This window comes from Hyperolius riggenbachi, chromosome 10 (genome assembly GCF_040937935.1).
Source record: "Hyperolius riggenbachi isolate aHypRig1 chromosome 10, aHypRig1.pri, whole genome shotgun sequence".
Lineage (NCBI taxonomy): Eukaryota > Metazoa > Chordata > Amphibia > Anura > Hyperoliidae > Hyperolius > Hyperolius riggenbachi.
The window spans coordinates 293,703,826-293,716,785 of record NC_090655.1 but is presented as its reverse complement, the minus strand read 5'-3'; the positions used below and the strand labels follow the sequence as shown (position 1 = coordinate 293,716,785).

General features: G+C 48.6%; 1 protein-coding gene and 1 pseudogene across 1 annotated transcript in view; both read left to right on the top strand.

The window, feature by feature from the left end:
• Nucleotides 1-12,960, top strand: part of LOC137535602 (zinc finger protein 585A-like) — a 393,680-nt gene that overhangs the window by 187,204 nt on the left and 193,516 nt on the right. The window lies entirely within an intron of this gene.
• LOC137535897 (zinc finger protein 850-like) overlaps nt 1-12,960 on the top strand; it is an 89,847-nt pseudogene that overhangs the window by 1,712 nt on the left and 75,175 nt on the right.

Below are 12,960 nucleotides of genomic sequence, written 5' to 3'. Positions count from 1 at the left end.
ACATAGCTCCACCTGTCCCTCTTCCCCCCTCATGTGTCCCTCTTTCAGGACTGATGGACGGATCTGTACAATATGTGTATACATAGCTCCACCTGTCCCTCTTCCCCCCTCATGTGTCCCTCTTTCAGGACTGATGGACGGATCTGTACAATATGTGTATACATAGCTCCCCCTGTCCCTCTTCCCCCCCTCATGTGTCCCTCTTTCAGGACTGATGGACGGATCTGTGCAATATGTGTATACATAGCTCCACCTGTCCCTCTTTCCTCCTCATGTGTCCCTCTTTCAGGACTGATGTACAGATCTGTGCAATATGTGTATACATAGCTCCCCGTGTCCCTCTTTCCTCCGCATGTGTCCCTCTTTCAGGGCTGAAGGACAGGTCTGTGTAATATGTGTATACATAGCTCCCCTGTCCCTCTTTCCTCCTCATGTGTCTCTCTTTCAGGACTGATGGATGGATCTGTGTAATATGTGTATACATAGCTCCCCTGTCCCTCTTTCCTCCTTATGTGTCCCTCTTTCAGGACTGATGTACAAATCTGTGTAATATGTGTATACATAGCTCCCTCTGTCCCTCTTTCCTCCTCATGTGTCCCTCTTTCAGGACTGATGGACAGATCTGTGTAATATGTGTATACATAGCTCCCTCTGTCCCACTTTCCTCCTCATGTGTCCCTCTTTCAGGACTGATGGACAGATCTGTGTAATATGTGTATACATAGCTCCCTCTGTCCCTCTTTCCTCCGTATGTGTCCCTCTTTCAGGACTGATGGACAGATCTGTGTAATATGTGTATACATAGCTTCCCTCTGTCCCTCTTTCCTCCTCATGTGTCCCTCTTTCAGGGCTGATGTATAGATCTGTGTAATATGTGTATACATAGCTCCCCTGTCCCTCTTTCCCCCTCATGTGTCCCTCTTTCAGGACTGATGGACAGATCTGTGTAATATGTGTATACATAGCTCCTCCTGTCCCTCTTTCCACCTCATGTGTCCCTCTTTCAGGACTGATGGACAGATCTGTGTAATATGTGTATACATAGCTCCCCCTGTCCCTCTTTCCTCCTCATGTCATGTGTCCCTCTATCAGGACTGATGGACTGATCTGTGTAATATGTGTATACATAGCTCCCCTGTCCCTCTTTCCTCCTCATGTGTCCCTCTTTCAGGACTGATGGACAGATCTGTGTAATATGTGTATACATAGCTCCCCCTGTCCCTCTTTCCTCCTCATGTGTCCCTCTTTCAGGACTGATGGACAGATCTGTGTAATATGTGTATACATAGCTCCCCCTGTCCCACTTTCCTCCTCATGTGTCCCTCTTTCAGGACTGATGGACAGATCTGTGTAATATGTGTATACATAGCTCCCTCTGTCCCTCTTTCCTCCGTATGTGTCCCTCTTTCAGGGCTGATGGACAGATCTGTGTAATATGTGTATACATAGCTCCCCCTGTCCCTCTTTCCTCCTCATGTGTCCCTCTTTCAGGACTGATGGACAGATCTGTGTAATATGTGTATGCATAGCTCCACCTGTCCCTCTTTCCTCCACATGTGTCCCTCTTTCAGGACTGATGGACAGGTCTGTGTAATATGTGTGTACACAGCTCCCCCTGTCCCTCTTTCCTCCGTATGTGTCCCTCTTTCAGGGCTGATGGGCAGATATGTTTAATATGTGTATACATAAATTTTGTACAGCAGAAGGAAATGGCAGCGCTTCCAAACAGACGCTGCACCTGAATTGACTACCTGCACAAGTATGCAGAGCTCAAATACCGTGCAGATTACACACCTTGCATTCAAAACAGGTACAGTAAAGGGGTGCTAGCTTCAGCATAAGTTGTGCACAAATTATCCCTAATAGACTCTCCTATGGCAGTGACGTGCCCCTACAGGAGAGAAACTAACCACTAATCTAGCAGTGAAACATATCAAAAAGTGAAGCATATTCAAGCAGTGAAAATTGTCCAAAAAAGGGTTAAAACCTCAACCTAATGTAACAGTGAAACATATCCAACAGTGACCCCTAGCTAGTCTAAAATTAAAAACATAATCCTTACCTGGTGCAGCTAGCCATAAACCGCTGCCAGCACTGCTGTACCCTCCCAGGAATGTGTGCATGGAGAGGAGAAGAGAAGCACCAGATGATGAGCAAGGCACACTGGGAGAGAGGACTGTGGTACTGAATGTGCAGGAGACCACAGCTTATGGGAGATTATCACCCCCAGCAAATTATGTGCTTTTCTGTGCTCTGTGTATTACTGCTAATATCCTACAGCTATAATCTGTTATCCTTTACAGGACTAAGATCTAAGCTCAGAGAGCAAGAGAGGAGTGATCAGCAGTCTATGGAGGAGGGTGACATGATGAGGACAAGTAAAGAGGAAGAAGAAGAGACGTATGTGAAGAGTGATCCGCAGTCTATAGAGGAGGGAGGCATGATGAGGACAATTAAAGAGGAAGAAGAAGAGACATATGTGAGGAGTGATCAGCAGTCAGTGGAGGAGGGTGACATGATGAGGACAAGTAAAGAGGAAGAAGAAGAGACATATATGAGGAGTGATCAGCAGTCTATGGAGGAGGGTGACATGATGAGGACAAGTAAAGAGGAAGAAGAAGAGACATATGTGAGGAGTGATCAGCTGTCTATGGAGGAGGGCGACATGATGAGGACATGTAAAGAGGTAGAAGAGGAGACGTATGCGAGGAGTGATCAGCAGTCTATGGAGGAGGGAGACATGATGAGGACAAGTAAAGAGGAAGAAGAAGAGATGTATGTGAGGAATGATCAGCAGACTATGGAGGAGGGTGACATGATGGGGACAAGTAAAGAGGAAGACAATGTTACAGAGGGCAGAACAAGTGAGTATTCAGTATTGTGTTTATACCTCATTACAGGCATACTGTGCAGTCACATTACTCACAGATTGGTCACAGTAGGGGGGGTTAGTGTTACTGGCCTGTAATAAGCTGATAATAGTCACTGTACATTACTGTACGCAGATTGGTCACAGTAGGGGGTGAGTTAGTGTTACTGGCCTGTAATAAGCTGATAATGGTCACTGTACATTACTGTACACAGATTGGTCACAGTAGGGGTGACTTAGTGTTACTGGCCTGTAATAAGCTGATAATGGTCACTGTACATTACTGTACACAGATTGGTCACAGTAGGGGTGACTTAGTGTTACCAGCCTGTAATAAGCTGATAATGGTCACTGTACATTACTGTACACAGATTGGTCACAGTAGGGGTGACTTAGTGTTACTGGCCTGTAATAAGCTGATAATGGTTACTGTACATTACTGTACACAGACTGGTCACTGTAGGGGTGACTTAGTGTTACTGGCCTGTAATAAGCTGATAATGGTCACTGTACATTACTGTACACAGATTGGTCACAGTAGGGGTGACTTAGTGTTACTGTCCTGTAATAAGCTGATAATGGTCACTGTACATTACTGTACACAGATTGGTCACAGTAGGGGTGACTTAGTGTTACCAGCCTGTAATAAGCTGATAATGGTCACTGTACATTACTGTACACAGATTGGTCACAGTAGGGGTGACTTAGTGTTACTGGCCTGTAATAAGCTGATAATGGTTACTGTACATTACTGTACACAGACTGGTCACTGTAGGGGTGACTTAGTGTTACTGGCCTGTAATAAGCTGATAATGGTCACTGTACATTACTGTACACAGATTGGTCACAGTAGGGGTGACTTAGTGTTACTGTCCTGTAATAAGCTGATAATGGTCACTGTACATTACTGTACACAGATTGGTCACAGTAGGGGTGACTTAGTGTTACCAGCCTGTAATAAGCTGATAATGGTCACTGTACATTACTGTACACAGATTGGTCACAGTAGGGGTGACTTAGTGTTCCTGGCCTGTAATAAGCTAATAATGGTTACTGTACATTACTGTACACAGATTGGTCACAGTAGGGTGACTTAGTGGTACTGGTCTGTAATAAGCTGATAATGGGCACTGTACATTACTGTACACAGATTGGTCACAGTGGGGGTGACTTAGTGTTACTGGCCTGTAATAAGCTGATAATGGTCACTGTACATTACTGTACACAGATTGGTCACAGTAGGGTGACTTAGTGGTACTGGTCTGTAATAAGCTGATAATGGGCACTGTACATTACTGTACACAGATTGGTCACAGTGGGGGTGACTTAGTGTTACTGGCCTGTAATAAGCTGATAATGGTCACTGTACATTACTGTACACAGATTGGTCACAGCAGGGGTGACTTAGTTTTACCGGCCTGTAATAAGGTGATAATAGTCACTGTACATTACTGTACACTGATTGGTCACAGTAGGGGTGACTTAGTGTTACTGGCCTGTAATAAGCTGATAATGGTCACTGTACATTACTGTGCACAGATTGGTCACAGTAGAGGGTGACTTAGTGTTACTGGCCTGTAATAAGCTGATAATGGTCACTGTACATTACTGTACACAGATTGGTCACAGTAGGGGTGACTTAGTGTTACCGGCCTGTAATAAGCTGATAATGGTCACTGTACATTACTGTACACAGATTGGTCACCGTATGGGGTGACTTAGTGTTACCGGCCTGTAATAAGCTGATAATGGTCACTGTACATTACTGTACACAGATTGGTCAAAGTAAGGGTGACTTAGTGTTACTGGCCTGTAATAAGCTGATAATGGTCACTGTACATTACTGTACACAGATTGATCACAGTACTGGTGACTTAGTGTTACCGGCCTGTAATAAGCTGATAATGGTCACTGCACATTACTGTACACAGATTGGTCACAGTAGGGGTGACTTAGTGTTACCGGCCTGTAATAAGCTGATAATGGTCACTGTACATTACAGTACACAGATTGGTCACAGTAGGCAGTGACTTAGTGTTACTGGCCTGTAATAAGCTGATAATGGTCACTGTACATTACTGTACACAGATTGGTCACAGTAGGGGTGACTTATGTATAGGAGTATATATGTATGTATGTACATCCAGCTACAGCAGTATTAGTGGTTTGGGATCTCCATGACATAAATGGATAATTCCTCCACCTCGCAGCTCCTATAATTTAGTGTTTTGTAACGTCACAATATCTTTATTTGCACAATTGGGGACAAGAGAGAGATAAAGGGACATTACAAGGGGCATGTGAGTGACACGAGGATACAATGGTAATAAGAATGTGTAAGTGACACCACATTGCTCTACAAACATAACACAGATCTCTTGCTATAAGTACATATAGGTCTGTTGTCACAGGAGTCACACATTGCTGCCATTGTCTCATCAAGCTCTACAATTTACTGCTTTCCATGTATGGCCAATGCTTTAGCTGCAGGGAGGGTCAGTGACATGCAGAGAACTCTGAGATGGTGCAAATTGTATGCTAATAATATGCAAAGTTATGCAACTGCTGCATCTGGTCCATTTCTAATCTGCATAAACTTTGCACCAACTTGGAATTATCAGCAGCTCACTGACCCTCCCTAATGATAATTGCTCCTCCCCTCAGAATTCTCTAACAGGAAGTGATGATGTTTCTCTATTTGCAGCACGGAGTCCCGGCATCAGGAACCTCTCAGAGACTCGTCTCTCTGTATCCACAGACTGTACAACGGATGATGATGTCACTGGACAAGAGTCTCCTGCAGATATCCTGGTCACCCCAAATATTCCCCCAGACTCGCCTCACCTGTCTAACCCTGAGGGGCCTCATACCCAGCACAGCTCTCCCCCTGCTGGAGGGTCTTATTCCTGTTCCATGTGTGGGAAATGTTTTATGGGGAAATCACAGCTTGTCACTCATGAGAAATCTCACACTACTGGGAAATCCTATTCATGTGCAGAGTGTGGGAAAATTTTTGTACATAAATCCTATCTGGTCATACATGAGAGATCTCACACTGGTGAGAAGCCCTATCCATGTTCTGAGTGTGGGAAATGCTTTGGACGGAAATCAATGCTTGTTATTCATGAGAGATCTCACACTGGTGTGAAGCGCTATTCATGTGCTGAGTGCGGGAAATGTTTTGTACGTAAATCAGAGGTACGTAGTCATGAGAGATCTCACACTGGTGAGAAGCCCTATCCATGTGCTGAGTGTGGGAAATGCTTTGGACGGAAATCAATGCTTGTTATTCATGAGAGATCCCACACTGGTGAGAAGCCCTATTCTTGTGTTGAGTGTGGGAAATGTTTTGCCCAAAAATCACATCTCATCAGACATGAGAGATCTCACACTTGTGAGAAGCCCTATTCATGTGCTGAGTGTGGGAAATGTTTTGCCCAAAAATCACATCTCATCAGACATGAGAGATCTCACACTGGTGAAAAGCCCTATTTATGTGCTGAGTGTGGGAAAAGCTTTGCACGGAAAACACATCTTGATAAACATAAGAGAGCTCACACGGGAGAGAAACCCCATTCATGCGCTGAGTGTGGGAAATGTTTTGTACAGAAATCACACCTTGTCGTACATGAGAGATCTCACACTGGGGAGAAGCCATATTCATGTGCTGAGTGTGGGAAATGTTTTGTATGGAAATCACACCTTGTCTTACATGAGAGATCTCACACTGGGGAGAAGCCCTATTCATGTGCTGAGTGTGGGAAATGTTTTGTGTATAAATCAGAACTTGTCATACATGAGAGATCTCACACTGGTGAGAAACCATATTCATGTGCTGAGTGTGGGAAATGTTTTGTATGGAAATCACACCTTGTCTTACATGAGAGATCTCACACTGGGGAGAAGCCCTATTCATGTGCTGAGTGTGGGAAATGTTTTGTGTATAAATCAGAACTTGTCATACATGAGAGATCTCACACTGGTGAGAAACCATATTCATGTGCTGAGTGTGGGAAATGTTTTGCACAGAAATCAAACCTTATCTGTCATGAGAGAATTCACACTGGTGAGAAGCCTTATTCATGTGCTGAGTGTGGGCAATGCTATGCATATAAAGAACACCTTGTCAGCCATGAGAGATCCCACACTGGGGAGAAGCCCTATGCATGTGCTGAGTGCGGGAAATGTTTTGTTCTTAAATCATCTTTTGTCAAACATGGGAGAACTCACACTGGTAAGAAGCCACATTCATGTGCTGAGTGTGGGAAATGTTTTGTGTGGAAAGCAGATCTTGTCAGGCATGAGAGATGTCACACTGGTGAGAAGCCCTATTCATGTACTGAGTGTGGGAAATGTTTTACACATAAATCACAGCTTGTTAGTCATGAGAAATCTCACACTTGTGAGAAGCCCTTTTCATGTGCTGAGTGTGGGAAATGTTTTACACATAAATCACACCTTGTTAGTCATGAGAGATCTCACACTGGTGAGAAGCCATATTCATGTGCTGAGTGTGGGAAATGTTTTGGAAGGAAATCACATCTTACCAGACATGAGAGATCTCACACTGGTGATAAGTAAGGGTCAGTGAAACAGCTTTGCCTCCAGTGAACCTGAAGCGGCCACAGCACACTGCTCTCCATCTCCCCAGCATAGCAGGCAGTAGGGAGGATGGAGGGGGGGGGTGCAGCAGCCAATAACAGGCTTGCTCAGTTCCGCTTATCCCTCTCTCATCACTGGGGAGAAGCTCTATTACTGCTCTGAGTGTGGGAAATGTTTGGCCATCAGTGTTCCTATTATCTCTTGCTAGAGGCACATGGCAGCAAATTTACCCAGAATCCAGAGGACTCTTTCATGCTGCTCAGTGCTTCGGTTTGTAAAGCATTAAACTCCCTGACCTGAGGTGACATGATGACATAAAGGGCTTTATTCAGTTCAGTTTTCTGCTGGAGATCATGTTCATCTTCTCTTTAAAAGTAACCTTAAAGAGAATCCGAGGCGGGGTTCTATGAATGCAATCCACATACAGAGGCTGGATCTGTCTATACAGCCCAGCCTCTGTTGCTATTTCAATCCCCCCTAACTTCCCCCTGCGCTCTGTAATCAGACATAAATCACAGCCGTGCTGTGCAGGCTGTGTTTACATCAGTTCTGTCACTCTGCCGCTCCCCCCGCCTCCTGCAGAGCTCCGGTCCCCGCCCGCGTCCCTTCCCTCCAATCTGCGGCGAGGGAAGGGACGCGGGCGGGGACCGGAGCTCTGCAGGAGGCGGGGGGAGCGGCAGAGTGACACTACTGATGTAAACACAGCCTGCTCTGACAAGCTGTGTGTCAGCAGCGCTGCTGTGATTTATATCTGATTACAGAGCGCAGGGGGAAGTTAGGGGGGTTTGAAATAGCAACAGAGGCTGGGCTGTATAGACAGACCCAGCCTCTGTATGTGGATTGCAGTCATAGAACCCCGTCTCGGATTCTCTTTAACCCTAAAAAAAAAATAGTTTCACTTATCTGGAGCATCTACCAGTCCCCTGAAGCCGTCCTGTGCCCTCGCAATCACTCGCGGCTCCTCCTGTCCCCCGCCACCAGCCCCCTGCAGCCGTCCTGTGCCCTCGCAGTCACTCACAGATCCTCCTGTCCCCCACCGCCAGCCCCCTGCAGCCGTCCTGTGCCCTCACAGTCACTCATGGATCCTCCGGTCCCCGCCGCCAGCCCCCTGCAGCCGTCCTGTGCCCTAGCAATCACTCGCGACTCCTCCTGTCCCCTGCCACCAGTCCCCTGCAGCCGTCCTGTGCCCTAGCAATCACTCGCGGCTCCTCCTGTCCCCTGCCACCAGCCCCCTGCAGCGGTCCTGTGTCCTCGCAATCACTCGTGGATCCTCCGGTCCCCCGCCGCCTGCCCCCTGCAGCCATCCTGTGCCCTAGCAATCACTCACTGATCCTTCTGTCCCCCGCCGCCAGCCCCCTGCAGCCACCCTGTGCCCTTGCAGTCACTCACTGATCCTCCGGTCCCCCGCCGCCAGCCCCCTGCAGCCATCCTGTGCCCTAGCAATCACTCACTGATCCTTCTGTCCCCCGCCGCCAGCCCCCTGCAGCCACCCTGTGCCCTTGCAGTCACTCACTGATCCTCCGGTCCCCGGCCGCCAGCCCCCTGCAGCCATCCTGTGCCCTAGCATACACTCACTGATCCTCCGGTCCCCCGCTGCCAGCCCCCTGCAGCTGTCCTGTGCCTTAGCAATCACACACTGATCCTCCTGTCCCCGCCGCCAGCCCCCTGCAGCCGTCCTGTGCCCTAGCAATCAAACACTGATCCTCCAGTCCCCCGCCGCCAGCCCCCTGCAGCCATCCTGTGCCCTAGCAATCACTCACTGATCCTTCTGTCCGCCGCCGCCAGCCCCCTGCAGCCACCCTGTGCCCTCGCAGTCACTCACTGATCCTCCTGTCCCCCGCCGCCAGCCCCCTGCAGCCGTCCTGTGCCCTCCCAGTCACTCACTGATCCTCCGGTCCCCCCCCCCCCCCCGCCAGCCCCCTGCAGCCATCCTGTGCCCTAGCAATCACTCACTGATCCTCCTGTCTCCCGCCGCCAGCCCCCTGCAGCTGTCCTGTGCCCTAGCAATCACTCGCGACTCCTCCTGTCCCCTGCCTCCAGCCCCCTGCAGCGGTCCTGTGCCCTAGCAATCACTCGCGACTCCTCCTGTCCCCCGCCGCCAGCCCCCTGCAGCCGTCCTGTGCCCTCGCAGTCACTCACAGATCCTCCTGTCCCCCAACGCCAGCCCCCTGCAGCTGTCCTGTGCCCTAGCAATCACTCGCGACTCCTCCTGTCCCCTGCCACCAGCCCCCTGCAGCGGTCCTGTGCCCTAGCAATCACTCGCGACTCCTCCTGTCCCCCGCCGCCAGCCCCCTGCAGCCGTCCTGTGCCCTCGCAGTCACTCACAGATCCTCCTGTCCCCTGCCGCCAGCCCCTTGCAGCCGTCCTGTGCCCTAGCAATCACTTGCAGATCCTCCGGCCCTGCCGCCAGCCCCCTGCAGCCATTCTGTGCCCTAGCAATCACTCAGGATCCTCTGGTCCCCCGCCGCCAGCCCCCATGGCTGGAAATGTGTGACTAGGGTTGTGCTGGGGGTGTGGTTAGGGTTGTAGCAGGGGCGTGGCTTTGTGGATAGCTGCATGGCTGGGAATGTGTGATTAGGGGAGTGCTGGGGGTGTAATTAGGGGTGTGGCAGGGGCGTGGCTTTGTGTATAGTTGCATGGCTGGGAATGTGTGATTAGGGGAGTGCTGGGGGTGTAATTAGGGGTGTGGCAGGGGTGTGGCTTTGCATATAGCTGCATGGCTGGGAATGTGTGATTAGGGGAGTGCTGGGGGTGTAATTAGGGGTGTGGCAGGGGTGTGGCTTTGTGTATAGCTGCATGGCTGGGAATGTGTGATTAGGTGTGTGTTGTAGGTGTAATTAGGGGTGTGGCAGGGGCGTGGCTTGGCATATAGCTGCATGGCTGGGAATGTGTGATTAGGGGTGTGCTGGGGGTGTGGCAGGGGTGTGGCTTTGCATATAGCTGCATGGCTGAGAATGTGTGATTAGGGGAGTGCTGGGGGTGTAATTAGGGGTGTGGCAGGGGCGTGGCTTTGTGTATAGCTGCATGGCTGGGAATGTGTGATTAGGGTTGTGGTGGGGGTGTAATTAGGGGTGTGGCAGGGGCGTGGCTTTGCATATAGCTGCATGGCTGGGAATGTGTGATTAGGGGAGTGCTGGGGGTGTAATTAGGGGTGTGGCAGGGGCGTGGCTCTGTGTATAGCTGCATGGCTGGGAATGTGTGATTAGGGTTGTGGTGGGGGTGTAATTAGGGGTGTGGCAGGGGCGTGGCTTTGCATATAGCTGCATGGCTGGGAATGTGTGAATAGGGGAGTGCTGGGGGTGTAATTAGGGGTGTGGCATGGGCGTGGCTTTGTGTATAGCTGAAAAAAATACATATATCCAGGCACATCGCCTCTAGTTAGGACAATAACACTCTCTCATGCAAATGTTCAAACAAATGCATTCACAGATTCACTCATCCAGGCACAACTGTTATCCCTACAGACATGCATTGATAGGTTTGATGCAATGAATGTTTGCAGGTCTGCACTATGCATGTTACAGGGCCAGAGTTAGGACACCTATGTTTACCTGGGTACTTCTGCGCAGTATAGGTGACTAAGCATAATAATGCATTCTTCTGTGAACTAAAACCCCGGCTTTTAACTTAGCTGTAGTGATAACAGTTGTGCCTGGATGAGTGAATCTGTGAATGCAATTGTTTGAACATTTGCATGCGAGAGTGCGAAGGGTTAATAGATTTTTGTGTATAGCTGCACAGCTGGGAATGTGTGATGAGGGGTGTGGCAGGGGCGTGGCTTTGCATATAGCTGCATGGCTGGGAATGTGTGATTAGGGGGGTGTAATTAAGGGTGTGGCAGGGGCGTGGCTTTGCGTATAGCTGCACAGCTGGGAAAGTGTGATGAGGGGTGTGGCAGGGGCGTGGCTTTGCATTGAGCTGCATGGCTGGGAATGTGTGATTAGAGGTGTGCTGGGGGTGTAATTAGGGGTGTGGCAGGGGCATGGCTTTGCATTGAGCTGCATGGCTGGGAATGTGTGATTAGAGGTGTGCTGGGGGTGTAATTAGGAGTGTGGAAGGGGCGTGGCTTTGCATATAGCTGCATGGCTGGGAATGTGTGATTAGGGTTGTGCTGGGGGTGTAATTAGGGGTGTGGCAGGGCCGTGGCTTTGCATAAAGCTGCATGGCTGGGAATGTGTGATTAGGGGTGTAATTAGGCGTGTGGCAGGGGCGTGGCTTTGCGTATAGCTGCATGGCTGGGAATGTGTTATTAGGGGTGTGCTGGGTGTGTAATTAGGGGTGTGGCAGGGGCGTGGTTAGGGTTGTGGCAGGGGCGTGGCTTTGCGTATAGCTGCATGGCTGGGAATCTCAGGCTTGGAGACATTGGGTGATTGCTGGCTTACATTCTGATGACCAGTTCTATGTTAGATGTGAAATGTTAGTAGATGTGATTGCTGGAGGTATTACAGTCATATCAGACACTGCTTATTATGTGTGTACACTCTGTATATAATAAGGAGATACATTATTGGTATATACACAGACTGGCTCCATAGGGTGTTAGTAATAGTTTAAGCCTAACATGATTTTTAGGGTTGATGTTATAATTATCATTTTACTTACAAATCATTGTGTATTATACATGCTGAATTTAGTGACATACATGTTATGTTTTTTGATAAAGTTTTTTGAAACATTAATTTCAGTTTATATATTAATATCCTCCGTGAAATTCTTGTGTTGATGAATCCAGTGTTACGGGAGCCACGGTCGGTCCAGACACCAGGAGGGGAGTTACGGTGGCCACACATCACTCCACTTTGCGGCTGCCAGGGCTGTGGAGTCGCTACAAAAATCCACCGACTCCGGCTCCTCAGTTTAGGATTCCACCGACTATTGTTATATATACAGACTGCAATCATTATATTCAGTTTATATATAGGCACCTACCTATCTAACCTATACTGTGATACCTACCTTGCTAAGCTATACTGGGGCACCTACCTAGCTAACCTATACTGGGGGCACCTACCTAGCTAACCTATACTGGGGGCACCTACCTAGCTAACCTATACTGGGGGCACCTACCTATCTAAGCTATACTGTGGCACCTACCTATCTAGCTATACTGCGGCACCTTCCTATCTAATCTATACTAAGGGCACCTACCTATCTAACCTATACTGGGGGCACCTACCTATCAAAAGTATACTTTGGGCACCTACCTATCTAAGCTATACTGGGGCACCTATCTATCTAACCTATTCTGGGGTACCTATCTATCTAACCTATACTGGTAGCACCTACCTATTTAACCTATACTGGTAGCACCTACCTATTTAACCTATACTGGGGCACCTACTTATCTAACCTATACTGGAGGCACCTATCTATCTAACCTATACTGCGGGCACCTACCTATCTAACCTATTCAAGGGGCACCTACCTATCTAACCTATACTGGGGGCACCTACCTATCTAACCTATACTGGGGGCACCTACCTATCAAA